General features: G+C 43.0%; 2 pseudogenes; both read right to left on the reverse strand.

Moving 5' to 3' along the window:
- Positions 1 to 3,865: 3,865 nt before the first annotated feature.
- On the reverse strand, positions 3,866 to 9,594 carry LOC116697338 (protocadherin beta-9-like; annotated as a pseudogene).
- A 2,005-nt stretch (positions 9,595 to 11,599) lies between these two features.
- Positions 11,600 to 14,111, reverse strand: LOC116697339 (protocadherin gamma-A4-like; annotated as a pseudogene).
- Between the last annotated feature and the right edge of the window lie 821 nt (positions 14,112 to 14,932).

Below are 14,932 nucleotides of genomic sequence, written 5' to 3' on the forward strand. Positions count from 1 at the left end.
GGGAATCTAATCTAAGTCAATCTAAATGTACTGTAGGTTAGGGGTATCACCCATCCAGTACAGCATGAAAAAAGTTGTACAAAGTAAACACCTTTTCACATACGGACAGTTTTGCGGAAAAATAAAATGATTTAAAACACTGCATATTTGGACTGCCCCTTATTTGAACAATGCATGCAAGTGTATCAGAAGTGCTTGGCAACCACTAATTTGAAAGGGTCACAATCAAGTGAAATTTAGATAACACACGAAAAACACTATGGGAGGCCTACATCCAGTGACTCATGTGATGCTCCAAAACATCGCAAACCGTCGAGGGACTTTTCCTCAAGTTTGGTCAGCAAGGCAGAGTGTTGTCATGTATGACGTCACAAACTTAAAGTAAATGGTTCTAGAACTGTGGTCAGGTAGGAGTATAGGGTAAGCGCTGAGTTAAAGTTCCTGTGCCGGTCAAATCTGCGTAAATTAGGAGGGAGGAAGCAATGGGGAGGCAACGCTCCATCAAACAACAGTTGGGCTCTCCTGGGACAAAACGCACACACAGGATGTGATGATGAAGGTCAGAAAAAAGGTGGGACAAAGACACAGCGCGATGATCACGATAGAGGGTCAGTTTGGCAGTTCTTTCATCGTAAGAAAAATCCTTCGAGTTCCAGGCACATCAGCCAATGTTCTCAGAAATTAAGGAAGTACATGGAAACGGTTGGCAGAGAGGAGAGGGTGTCCGTATCTTCCCTGAACACACTAAGGTTCGTTTCATGCTGTTCTGACTAAGAAATGTCCCGCTCGTGTTCCTGATCTCTACGCGGTGGAGACAAATGTAGGAAAGTCCGGATCAGTGGATTTGACTATAGATAGGAGAGCCAGGCGTCTGTACGTGAGGTCCGCGTCCACCGCATATCACTGGGACAACAAGAGAGCCTCACGTGTGCTGCAAGCATTTGGGAACCAGCTCGGGCATGAAGGAGTGTCCCTAGGGGCGGGGTACATATCTGAGGAGAGTTGTCATTCACACTCCGACTATGAAGACACGACGGTAACGTTTGTGCTGAGCGGGAGGACGAACAGTGTCTCGGGCCAGCACTAGTGGACTTTAAACTCCTGAAACTGTTATAATCCACACGACCCATCACAGCGTGGATAACCCCGGGTGCTCCGTAAACGACAGAAGGAGGACACCGGGGCACCGTCACTTCCCGGGAACAGAGAATAAATCACTGTACCGTTTTTGTCCCAGTCGGGGTTCTTGAGCAGGAAACGGACATAAAGTGGAGCCCCAGGTTGTTATTTTTCCGTCCACCATATGAGCTGTACGACTGTTTCTCAAAACACAGGGGGTGCGGTTTGATGCTCTGCTAAGATAAAATGAACCGTTTTAGGGAGGACAGAGGTGGAGAGCCCATCGTCAGTGGCAGTGATTGTAATGGTAATCAGACACATAGTTCCCCGGTCCAGTTGTCCTGGGTCACCAGAGGACATAATAGTTTTTAACACGAAGGGACCAACTTAAAAGGGACGTTTGCTCAATGGAACAGCGGACATGTCGGTTATGCTCACGTTCTCTGTCCGGCACGTTAAGGATGCCCACCTCTGTACAAGGTGGACGGTATCTTTCTGGCATGGATTGTCGTGACTTAATGAACGTACAGGCGCATGTCATTTACATGGCTATCAATATTACTGTAGAAGAGGATGACACTAATCCAGAAATCTTGGCGGTAATTTTGGCGTAATGTCATAGGCGGCAAATCATCATAATTATTGATCCACTACTTTCACTTCACAAGGTGCCTGATCAAGAGGACACACGGTATGACTTTCATCTGAAATAGTGATCAACTTCAATGTACTCTCCATTGACCTTATCTGTCATCAGTAGCACTAACTGTGACCACATAGAATATAAATGGAGAGCTGCGGCCAAGGGACTGTTTTATAAAACGGCCTATGACTGAACTGGGGGACGTTATCTATTAGCCTTGTAACAGTGAGATGGAACAACTGCAATACCTGATCTCGGAGGAGAAAACCTCGTCTGTTTGTACAAGCACACCATTAGCACCTTTGTTGTGCTCTATCCAGTCTCTTATCTAAAACCAACTCACGATTTCCTACTCCGCTTTTTGCAAACAAAAATTACAATCAAACTGTTTTTCCTCGATAACTCTAAACATGACGGAGTTGTCCGACATCTGCATCGTTTTTGGGCTCATATGACGGTAGCGACTTTCTTTAGAAGCCGATTCACTAATTTCAATTTTATGTATCTTTTTACAAAATGTGGTGAAATGTAGCGTTAATAATCGTGAACATGAACACTGATGCGATGACAGCTCTTAAAGGGTTCTCTAAAACAGCTCCTGTTTAAAACGCAGATGCCTCTTTGCCACAAAAGACCCTCTCTGTCAATCCTTGTCTGCAACGAATAATATGCCAGTATGAAGAGAAGGTCCAATACGTTCTGCCGGTTCCGTAAGAGCAGCAAGCGAGCCTTCGGACAGTCCACGTTTGCACACTCAAAGTCAATACTTTAGTATATTCTCCAACAAACTGCAGCCGCGTTTCATTCATTGGAAAAGAATAGGGAAAAGCTCCGGTGACCGGTTTGCAGCGCTAGGTAAAACTCCCAAAGAGGTGACCAGGCCCGAGCACGGAAAATGCTATGTGTAACCATTTCCTGAAACACCAGTGGTCATCCAAACCAGACTAATAGTTGTAAAGACAAATCAGCCAGCAAAATGATTTTCAGACAACAAGGCTCAACGTGTAGATGGGCGATGTTGCGTGCTTTGCACCATAACAAGACAATACACCTGCATTTAGAAATTGTTACAAGGCGTGTCTGGTCAAAAAAAATATTATCAAGTAAAGCAGTGGACAGCGACAATGTGAGCAAATCCTCCTGCTCTAAAAAGATGTGCAATATTGAGTACCATGATGAGACAGATGAACTACACATGCAAGCACAATCCATCCTGGAGTCAAGATAGCCAAAAATACAATAACATGTACCACTAAAACCGTTGAGGGAGTTTTCGGTAAATGGGGGTTTTCGCATCAGTGTTTACCTCCGTAAAATTATTAATGCACAGCAGCATTGATATGGGGTTGTGAAAGTGTGGGCTGGTTTCAGCCTCATGGATAGATTACCACGGTAGTATGTACTGCGAAACCAAGGAACATGGGCCCAACAACGTATAACGATTATCGCGGAACACGTAACACCATTGCAAAAAAAATAATGTTTTGCGAAAAATAAACTGGATTTAAAAAATGCATTTGACTGCTCCTTATTTGATACAATGCATGCAAGTGTATCAGAAGTGCTTGGCAACACTAATGAAAGGTCACAATCAAAGTGAAAATTTAGATAAAATATGGGAGGCCTACCTCCAGTGAATCATGTGATGCTCCAAACACATCAGCAAAGTCTGATGGACTTTTCCTCAGAGTCTGGTCAGCAGGCAGCGTGTTGTCATGTATGACGTCACAAACTTAAAGTAACTGGTTCTAGAACCTGTGTCAGTAGGGTATAGGTGTAAGCGCTGGTTAAAGTTCCTGTGCCGTCAAATCTGCGTAATTAGGAGGGAGAAAGCAATGGGGATGGCAACTGCTCCATCAAACAACAGTCTGGCTTCTCCTGGGACAAAACCCACACAGGATGATGATGATGAAGGTCAGAAAAAAGGTGGACACAGACACCAGCGCGATGATCACGATAAGAGGTCAGTTTGGAGTTCTTTCATCGTAAGAAAAATCCTTCGTTCCGGCACTCAGCCAAGTTTCAGAAATAAGTAAATACATGGAACGGTGGCAGAGAGAGAGGGCTGTCCGTTATCTTTCCCTGAACACATAAGGTTCTGTTTCATGCTGTCTGACTAGAAATGTTCCCGCTGTGTTCCTGATCTCTCGCGTGTGGAGACATTAGTGAAAAGTCCGGATCAGTGGATTTGACTATATGATAGGAGAGCCAGGCGTTCTGTCCGGAGTCCGCGTCCACCGCTATCACTTGGACACCAGAGAGCCTCCGTGCTGCAGCTTTGGGAACCAGCTCGGGCATGAAGGAGTGTCCCTGCGGGCGGGGTACAGTATCTGAGGAGAGTTGTCATTCACATCCGATATGAAGACACTGACGGTACGTTTGCTGCTGATGCGGAGGAGAACACGTGTCTCGGCCACACGTGGACTTTAAACTCCTGAACTGTTCATAATCCAACGACCTCACAGCGTGGATAACCCCGTGCTCCGTTAACGACAGATACGAGGACACCGGGGCACCGTTCACTTCACCGGGTAACAGAGAATAAATCACTGTACCGTTTTTGTCCCCAGTCGGGGTCTTGAGCAGGAACGGACATAAAGTGGAGCCAGGTTTGTTATTTCAGTCACATATGGCTGTACGACTGTTCTCAAACACAGGTGGGTTGTCGTTTGATGTCTGCTACAGATAAAATGAACCGTTTTTAGAGGAGACAGAGGTGGAGAGCCCTCGTCAGTGCAGTGATTGTAATGGTAATCAGACACTAGTTCCCGGTCCAGTTGTCCTGGGTCACCAGAGAATAATAGTTTTTAACAGAAGGGACCAACTTAAAAGGGACGTTTGCTCAATGGAACAGCGGACTGTCGTTATCTCAGTTCTCTGTCCGGCACGTTAATGATGCCCACCTCTGTACCAGGTGGGGTATCTTCTGGCATGGGATTTGTCAGTGACTTAATGAACGTAACAGGCGCATTGTCATTAACATCTGTGATATCAATTATTAATGTAGAAGATGACACTAATCCAAGACCATCTTTGGCTGTAATTTGCATTTCATAGGCGGGCAACTCCTCATAATCTATTGATCCACTTACTTTCACTTCACCAGTTGCCTGATCAAGAGAAAACAAGTTATTACTTTCATCTGAAATGTGATCAAATTCATATGTCACTTCTCCATTGATTCCTTCATCTGCATCAGTAGCACTCACTGTGACCACTATAGAATCTAAAGGAGAGTTTTCGGCAAGACTGGTTTTATAAACGGCCTGACTGAACACTGGGGCGTTATCATTAGCATCCAGTACAGTAACGTGAACAACTGCAGTACCTGATCTCTGAGGAGAACCTCCGTCTGTTGCCACAAGCACAACCATTAGCACCTTCTGTTGTTCTCTATCCAGCTCCTTCTCTAAAACCAACTCACTGTATTTTCCTCTTCCGCTTTTTGCAACAACATTCAATCTAAAATGTTCATTTCCCTCAATACTATAGCCCTGAACGGCGTTTTGTCCGACATCTGCATCGTGGGCCTCATCTAGACGGTAGCGACTTCCTTTAGAAGCCGATTCACTAATTTCAAATTTTATTGTATTCTTTTTAAACTGTGGTGAATTATCGTTAATATCTTGAACATGAACACTGATGCGATGCAGCTCTAAAGGGTTCTCTAAAACAAGCTCCTGTTTTAAAACGCAAGATGCCTTTTTGCCACAAAGACCCTCTCTGTCAATCCTGTCTGCAACAATAATATCTCCAGTACTGAGATTAATGTCACAATACCGTTTGCCGTTACCGTCAGCATCAATGCGAGCCTTTCGGGCAGTCAGTTTGCCCACCTCAAGTCCAATATCTTTCGCTATATTTCCAACAACTGAGCCGCGTTTCATCTCCTCTGGAAAAGAATAGGAAACATCTCCGGTGACGGTTTGCAGCGCTAGGATAAATACTCCCAAAGAGGTGACCAGGCCGAGCACGGAAAATGCTATGTGTCCCATTTTCCTGCAACACCAGTGTCAAATCCAAAACAACTAATAGTTGTAAAAGAAAATCAGCCAGCAGAATGCTTTTCAGACAACAAGTGCAGTTCAATTGTAGATGGTGCGATGTTGCTGCTTTCACCAACAGACAATAACCTGATTTAGAAATGTACAGGCGTGTCGGTTAACAAAAAATGTTATCAAGTAAAGCTAGTGGACAGCGACACTGTGAGCAAATCCTCTGCATTACAAAAGATGTGAATATTTGAGTACTATGATGAGAAAGATGAACTACAAATGCAGCAAAGTCCAGCTGGAAGTCAGATCCAAAAATAAATAAATGACCAATAACACCGTAGAGGGAAGTTTTCTCTTGTAAATGTCAGCATGTGTTTACCTCCGTAAAATTATTTAATTGCACAGCAGCATTGATACTGGGGATCTTGAAAGTTTGGGCTGGTTTCAGCCCCATGGATAGATACCACGGTATATGTACTGCGCACAATGGAACATGGCCCACAACTATCAAGATTCTAAGCGACGTACCACATTGCAAAAAATAAATTATGTGGAAATTGTGCTTTTATTTCTGAAAGGGATACACATGATAAAAGCACTGGTATTCCACCTGTTCTTTAAAAGAAATTGTGTTCAACATTCAGCTATAGTATCGAACCGAGAAATATAGTGGATCTTTCTAAATGGATACTGGTATTGTCTGTAAATCCTGATTCAGTTATAACTACTTCTTTATCAATTTCATATCAATATATAGGTAAAGGAAGAATGCAGTTTTCACGCCAACCAATGGTCTCCAAGAAAGATTATCAGCACCGACTGCACTTCGTTTTGATCAATTCTGCTTAGTAGTTATAATACTACAACGGCAGGCTTCAATGTGAAACTATTCTAATGAACCGATTCATATTAAAAGCTAGACTTGGGCTAAGAAATGGAGGAAGCAATGAAACGTTCTTATAGAATATTGAAAAGTCAGCTAAGCATGCCAATGATTACACAGGGCTGAAATCAAAGTGCATAAGTGTAAATGTCTGGATAAGTATGAATAATCCTTTTATTTTAGGGTCAATTCTTCGGATAATGCAACTTGGAGGCCAAAACAATGTAGTGGATTTCAACCAAACAAGGATTTTTAGAGAAAAAAAAATATGTTAGTTTTCTTTTTGTTGAAAGAATAAACAATTAATTTTAAAGTATTAAAAGGCAAATTCGGCTTAAAGACCCCACCCCATTAAGTAACTACTAACTAAAGAATGCAAGTTGTGTTCAAGTATTTTAAGGAAAGTTGATATAACATAGTTTGGTTGTAAAAACTTCACACAAAGCAGGGATTTGACGTCGCTGTATAATATGCATGCGCCTACCTCTAGAGGCTCCAAAGAATCCCCGAACACCTCAGCAAAGTCTGATGGACTTTTCCTCAGAGTCTGGTCAGCAGGCAGTGTGTTGTCATTGATGACGTCACGAACTTAAAGTCACTGGTTCTAGAACCCTTTTGTCATTAGGCGTCATAATTGTAAGCGCTGCGTAAAGTTCCTGTGCCGTCAACATCTGCGTAATTAGGAGGAGATAAGCGCTGGGGATGGCAACTGCTCCATCAAACACAGTCTGGGCTTTCTCCTGCGACAAAACCTCACACCCAGGATGATGATGATGAAGGTCAGAAAAAGGTGGACACAGACACAGCGCGATGATCAGATAAGAGGTCAGTTTGGAGTTCTTCTCGTCGTAAGATACTTCAGTTCCGGCACCTCAGCCAAGTTATCAGAAATAAGTAAATACAGGGAACAGTGGCGGGAGAGAGGGCTGTCCGTTATCTTTCACGACACAAAAGTTCTGTTTCATGCTGTCTGACTCAGAATGTCCCGCTGTGTCCTGATCTCTCCGCTGTGGAGACCAATGGTAAAAAGTCCCGGATCTGGATTTGACTATATGATAGGACAGCCAGCGTTCTGTCCGAGTCCGCGTCCACCGCTATCACTTTGGACCCGAGAGCCTCCGTGGCAGCTTTGGGGACCAGCTCGGTCATGAAGGAGTGTCCCTCCAGGGCGGGGTACAGTATCTGAGAGAGTTGTCATTCACATCCGATATGAAGACACTGACGGTCACGTGCTGCTGAGCGGAGGAGAACCGTTGTCTCTGGCCATCACGTGGACTTTAAACCCTGAACTGTTCATAATCAACGACCTCACAGCGTGGATCCCCCCGTGTCTCCGTTAACAGACAGATAGGAGGCACCCGGGCCCGTTCACCTCACGGGTAACAGAGAATAAATCACTGTACCGTTTTGTCTCCATCGGGGTCTAGAGCAGTAACGGACACAAGTGGAGCCAGGTTTGTTATTTTCATCACATATGCGCTGTACGACTGTTCCTCAAACACAGGTGGGTTGTCGTTGATGTCTGCTACAGATAACTGAACAGTTTTAGAGGAGGACAGAGGTGAGAACCCTCGTCAGTGCCAGTGATTGTAATGTTGTAATTGACACTAGTTCACGGTTGAGTTGTCCTGTGGTCACCAGAGAATAATAGTTTTTAATAGAAGGGACCAACTTAAAAGGGACGTTTTGCTGAATGGAGCAGCGGACCTGTCTGTTATTCTCAGAGTCTCTGTCCTGCACGTTAATGATGCCCACCTCTGTACCAGGTGACACGTTCTCTGCTATTGGGTTAGTCAGAGATTTCATATAGATAACTGGAGCGTTGTCATTTACATCAGTGATTTCAATCATTACTTTGGAATCCGATGAAAGTCCATAACCATCTTTAGCATCGATGCGCATTTCATATTTAGAGTTACTCTCGAAATCAACCTGTCCTATGACTTTTATTTCTCCAGTTTTACTGTTCAGTGAGAAAACCCTTTTAGCCCTTTCTGATATGCGGCTAAACTCATATGTAACCTCCCCATTAACTCCCTCGTCTGCATCAGTTGCACTTACACTAACGACTACAGTATCGAGAGCAGAGTTTTCAGGTAGACTGGCTCTGTAAACGGCCTTCTCAAACACTGGGGCGTTATCATTAGCGTCCAACACAGTAACGTGTATGTTAGCAGTTCCTGATCTTTGTGGATTGCCACCATCAACTGCAATCATTAGGACATTTAAATCGTGTTCTTTCTCACGGTCTAGCTCTTTGTCCAACACCAACTCGACGTTCTTAGACCCATCTGCATCGTCTCGAACAGATAAAACGAAGTGTTCATTCTTTTGCAAACTGTATTGTTTAACTGTATTTTGTCCAATGTCTGCGTCATGTGCTTCGTTGACCCGATATCGAGCTCCTTTGACGGCCGATTCTCTTATTTCCAGTTTAATTGAATCCTTTGGGAAAACGGGTGAATTGTCGTTTACATCCTGGATGAGCAGTGAAATACGGTGCAGCTCCAACGGGTTCTCAAGGACTAATTCAAATTTAAGCATACATGAAACCTTCTCCCCACACAGCTCCTCTCTGTCAATCCTTTCCCTGATGATAACATTTCCCGTTTTTAGATCAACATCGCAGTAGTGCGCATAGCTTTCCTCTGTATCGATACGGGCTTTGCGAATAAACAATTTCCCTACTTCCAGTCCGAGGTCCTTAGCAATATTTCCAACAATGGATCCGGGTCTCATCTCCTCCGGAACAGAATAGCTGATGTCTGCAGTGCTGATGTGGACAAAGACGGCAAAGCCGCAGACAAAGCTCAACAACGATTGTCCTTTGAGGTCCATTGTTTCTCCCGAAAGAAGAAATGGACGCGCAAATTCCCGCTGTTGCTGATAAAATTAAAAAGCAATGGTGAAATTAAGACCACCGCTCATACAACAATGGCAGCTCTGGTTATAATGCTTGAATTACTCCTTTTGCAGTGGGTGGAGATATGAACCTCCTCATATCTGCAAGTGAGCAGCGACGCCGTGAGTTTATTTGGAATATTACAAAAAACAACGACTAACTCAGCATAAGATGCCGCAGTTGCTGCCATGATCAACACTGCGATAACATAGTACAGTGTTCAGACGCAAAGTGGAATTGTTTACTATGTTTTGGGTTTGGTGTAAAGGCGCATAAAGAGAAACAGAGAAAACACCATTCAGCACCATGGAGAGCGTGTGAACGGCGAGGAGTCGAGCCAAACCTTTCTGTAAGTTTACATTTCTGTTCTTAAAGTATAAATAATGTGGACTGATCATTGAACATAAATTAGAATTGGGGTGTGACCTTTCAAGTGGGGGGTGGAATTACAACGTTAATAAACTGGCACTGGCATAAAGGTGTTTCAATTTACAATATTGAGGACTGCAAAATATTTATATCCTGTTTTCACATTTCTTCAATATGAGGCTTTGTTGTTTTATCTGTACATCAGTCAGTTAACAACAACTACACAACTGCTCAAAAGTTTGGGCTCACTTAGAAATTGCCATTGCACTCCATTATAGACAGAATACCAGCTGAGATCAGTTGCATCGTTATTTTTTAACCAGGACAGCAGTTTTCAGATTACATTATGTCCTTGCATAGTTGCAAAACTGTTCTAAAATGTTTTCTCAGTTAGTTTTTTAAAATGATATCAGATTAGTAAACAGAATGTGCCTTTGGAACATTTGATAAATGGTTGCTGATAATGGGCAATGCAGATATTACATTAAAGATCAGCCCCCTACTCAGATCAGCTGGTATTCTGTCTATAATGGAGTGGAATGGAAATGTTTAAGTGACCCCAAACTTTTGACCGGTAGTATACATATCACACAATAGTCTTGTGTGATAGTTAGGCAATGTCTTAGGGTAACAGAACGCGCAGTAAGCCTTATATTTATTGAACAAGAATTTCGTTTTTTCCACCAATTAAGAATATCTAAAACATGATCAAAGCTCATTATCAATATTACAGTTACAACAGTTGCTTTAAATGTGATAAAATATGTTGATTAAGCGCACACGTTTGGTCAGCTTGTATTTCTAAAAGAACTACATATACAAATTCAGACTTTGAATAATGCAACGCTGATGAGATGAAAGCAACAAAAAATGGCACAAATGCAAATTATAAACGCAATGGACCAATGGCGGTCGCGGATTTTAAGTGAACATGGATTTGTTATTTGCAGGTGAAAAAGAGGTGGTCATGACAAAACCCGGACAACATTTGGAAAAATACAATGTCAATAGCTAAAATGTAGCCACTTATATATAAATGACTACATAGGTCCTAAATACACGCTGAAATATATTCACTGATATTTGTAAAAACAAATAAATTAGAACTCAAATTATCACCAAATGGCTAAATTAATTCCTTGTTTCCCTTCAATTGAAAAACATCAAATTCAGATAATGTAAAGAAGCGGTAACAGTGGCCGGGTTAGCTCAGTTGGTAGAACATATTGGAACATATGTAGAGGTTTAGTCCTCGACGCAATGGTTGCGGATTCGACTCCGACCTGCAGCCCTTTGCTGCATATCATTACCCCCTCTCTCTCCCCTTTCATGTTTTCATCTGTCCTGAAGAAATAAAGGGCTTAAATGCCCCAAAAAAGAATCTTAAAATCTTAAAAATGATAAAGCGGTATTAAATCACAATTAAACACTCTAAGAAAAGTGTAAAAGCAAAGCCTTTTCACATCATGAATATGGATTGTTATGCCAATAATAAACTGCATAGAAAAAAGGCATCCGACTGCTCGTGGCTTATTTGATACAGTGCATGCAAGTTTACTTAAAGTGCATAGCGACACCAACTGAAGGTCACAATCAACGTTAAATGTTAGACAATATTAGTATGAGGCCTACCTCTGGAGACTCATCTGGTGGACCAAACACCTCAGCAAAGTCTGATGGACTTTTCCTCAGAGTCTGGTCAGCGGCCGTGTGTTGTCACTGTATGACGTCACGAACTTAAAGTCACTGGTTCTAGAACCTGTTGTCAGGTAGGGCTCATAATTGTAAGCGCTGCGTAAAGTTCCTTGCCGTCAACATCTGCGTAATTAGGAGGGAGATAAGCGCTGGGATGGCAACTGCTCATCAAACAACAGTCTGGGCTTTCTCCTGCGACAAAACCTCACACCCAGGATGTGATGATGAAGGTCAGAAAAAAGGTGGACACAGACACCAGCGCGATGATCAGATAAGAGGTCAGTTTGGAGTTCTTCTATCGTAAAGAAAATATCCTTCAGTTCGGCACCTAGCCAAGTTATCAGAAATAAGTAAATACATGGAACAGGTGGCGGAGAGAGAGGGCTGTCCGTTACTTTCACTGACACAATAAGGTTCTGTTTCATGCTGTCGACTCAGAAAGTCCGCTGTGTCCTGATCTCTCCGCTGTGGAGACCAATAGTGAAAAGTCCGGATCAGTGGATTTGACTATGATAGGACAGCCAGGCGTTCTGTCCGGAGTCCGGTCCACCGCTATCACTTTGGACACCAGGAGCCTCCGTGGCAGCTTTGGGACCAGCTCGGTCATGAAGGAGTGTCCTCGGGGCGGGGTACAGTATTGAGGAGAGTTGTCATTCACATCCGATATGAAGACACTGACGGTCACGTGCTGCTGAGCGGAGGAGAACCGTTGTCTCTGGCCATCACGTGGACCTTAAAACTCTGAACTGTTCATAATCAAACGCCCACAGCGTGGATCACCCGTGTCTCGTTAAAAGACAGATAGGAGGACACCGGGGCACCGTCACCTCCGGGTAACAGAGAATAACACTGTACCGTTTTGTCTCCAGTCGGGGTCTCGAGCAGTAACGGAACAAAAGTGGAGCCAGGTTTGTTATTTTCAGTCACATATGCGCTGTACGACTGTTCCTCAAACACAGGTGGGTTGTCGTTGATGTCTGCTACAGATAACTGAACAGTTTAGAGGAGGACAGAGGTGGAGAGCCTCGTCAGTGGCAGTGATTGTAATGTTGTAATAGACACTAGTTCACGGTCCAGTGTCCTGTGTCACCAGAGAATAATAGTTTTAATAGAAGGGACCAACTTAAAGGGACGTTTTGTGAATGGAGCAGCGGACCTGTTGTTATTCTCAGAGTCTCTGTCCTGCACGTTAATGATGCCCACCTCTGTACCAGGTGACACGTTCTCAGGTATGGGGTTAGTCAGTGATTTCAAATTGATTTCAGGTGGGTTGTCGTTTACATCTGAGATTTCAATTATCACTTTGGAATCTGAGGTGAGCCCATATCCATCTTTGGCATCTACGCGCATTTCATATATTGACTCTTTCTCGAAATCCAAAGGTCCTATTATTTTAATTTCTCCTGTGTTGTGATTTAAAGCAAATACTCTTCTACCCGTTTCCGAAATACGACTTAATTCGTAAGTCACGTCGCCATTTAGACCTTCATCTGCATCAGTTGCAGCCACTGTAACCACAACAGTATCTAGGGGAGCGTTTTCAGGCAGAATGGCGTTATACACGGTCTGGCTAAACACTGGGGCGTTATCATTAGCATCCAGGACAGTCACATGGACAGTTGCAGTGCCAGTTCTTTGAGGACTGCCTCCATCTAGTGCAGTGAGCAATAATCTCAATTCATGCTTTTCCTCGCGGTCTAATTCCTTATTCAACACTAGCTCTGAAAATTTACCCCCATCTGATTTTGACTTAATTTCCAACACTAAATAATTGTTCTCCTGCAATGCATAGCTTTGAACGGCGTTTTGCCCAATATCTATATCGTGTGCCTCCAAAACACGGAAGCGAGATCCTTTCATAGCCAATTCATTAATTTCTATCTTGATTTCATCTTTGGTAAAAACAGGCGGATTATCGTTGATATCCTGTATTTGTAGTGAAATTCGGTGCAACTCCAGAGGTGCCTCTAAGATTAAATCAAATGTAAGGATACAAGATGCCTTTTCACCGCAAAGCGCCTCTCTGTCGATTATTTTAGCCACAGACAAATCCCCAGTGTTAAGATTTATGTCACAGTACTGTTCACGGTTCAGCTCGCTGTCAATGCGGGCCTTTCGAGCAGATAATTTCCCCACGTTTAAGCCGAGTTGCTTTGCTATATTTCCTATGATAGATCCGGGTTTCATTTCCTCTGGAATGGAAAAGATCACGTCTCCGTTACCGATGTGAAGCAGCTGAACAAAGAAAGCAAAGCTGCACAGCAGGCCGGCCGCTGAATATCCATTGTGTGCCATCCTGAGACAAGATGGAAAACTCAACAATGTCGAAATGTGTTATTTATCCCCGTGCGAATATCTGTGCCGTCCAGTATCAGGCCTACATAAGCAAACATCGACTATACTAGCAAACTGTGTCACTGAAGCATACGGCTGACCATAGCACATCCATGGGTACAATTTGACAAGAATGATCAAACCTAGAGGAACAAGCAAGCAAGGAGTGTAGGTGTGTTTCCTCTGTTAGTGAACAGCGACACCCTGAGTTAAATTCCATGTCTGCACATACAAGATCAACACAATGTTTACACTTGATCGGTTTTCTTGTTAGTTTCACTATATTTCGCCACAAATCAATGCACGAAAAGAACAAGCAAATGGAATATTTAAGTCCAGTTATTTGAGTGTTTTACTAAAGATAATAAACACATTTTGCAACCAAACAGATAATTGGCGTCCCAAACTGAAAGTCTTGCTGGCTGGCCCAAACTATTTAATACCTTGCTAAAAAGAAACACATTGCTTCAGTCCAGTAAGAATTTGATAGGCGAGGGTACCACTGACAAAGTGAATGCACAAAAGTATAAGATAAATGAACAAAAGCAGTAATCTTAGAGTGGAGTATGAGGTGCAAGAGCATAGAGTTGTACATTGAGGGTTATAATACAAAAGTCTTAATCAAAGCCAATATTATAACATGACAGAAAACAAGGGCCTTAGACAACCTATTTACTAGAGACCTAAACTGGAACAACTAACCTTAATGATATGTGAATATGTTTATACGTCTTAGGTAGCTTCCATGCTCATGATGTACTAAGCTGTGCACACATAACATGGGAAAGAAGCAAATAACCTTAAATTCGTAATAAGTATTAGCTCCTTAGTAAGAAACTGGCATGGCATGGCATCAGTCTTGAAAGCACTATTGCACTGTATAAGGGCCTCATTTGGATATATCCAGGGTAGGCGGTGAAAGCAGGTTCGGTTTTGTAAAGTAATTCAAAAGGGGTACCCCTGAATACAAAATAAAGAGCAATCGGATGTAA

The sequence above is a fragment of the Etheostoma spectabile genome, chromosome 10 (assembly GCF_008692095.1).
Source record: "Etheostoma spectabile isolate EspeVRDwgs_2016 chromosome 10, UIUC_Espe_1.0, whole genome shotgun sequence".
In the NCBI taxonomy this organism is placed as follows: Eukaryota; Metazoa; Chordata; class Actinopteri; order Perciformes; family Percidae; genus Etheostoma; species Etheostoma spectabile.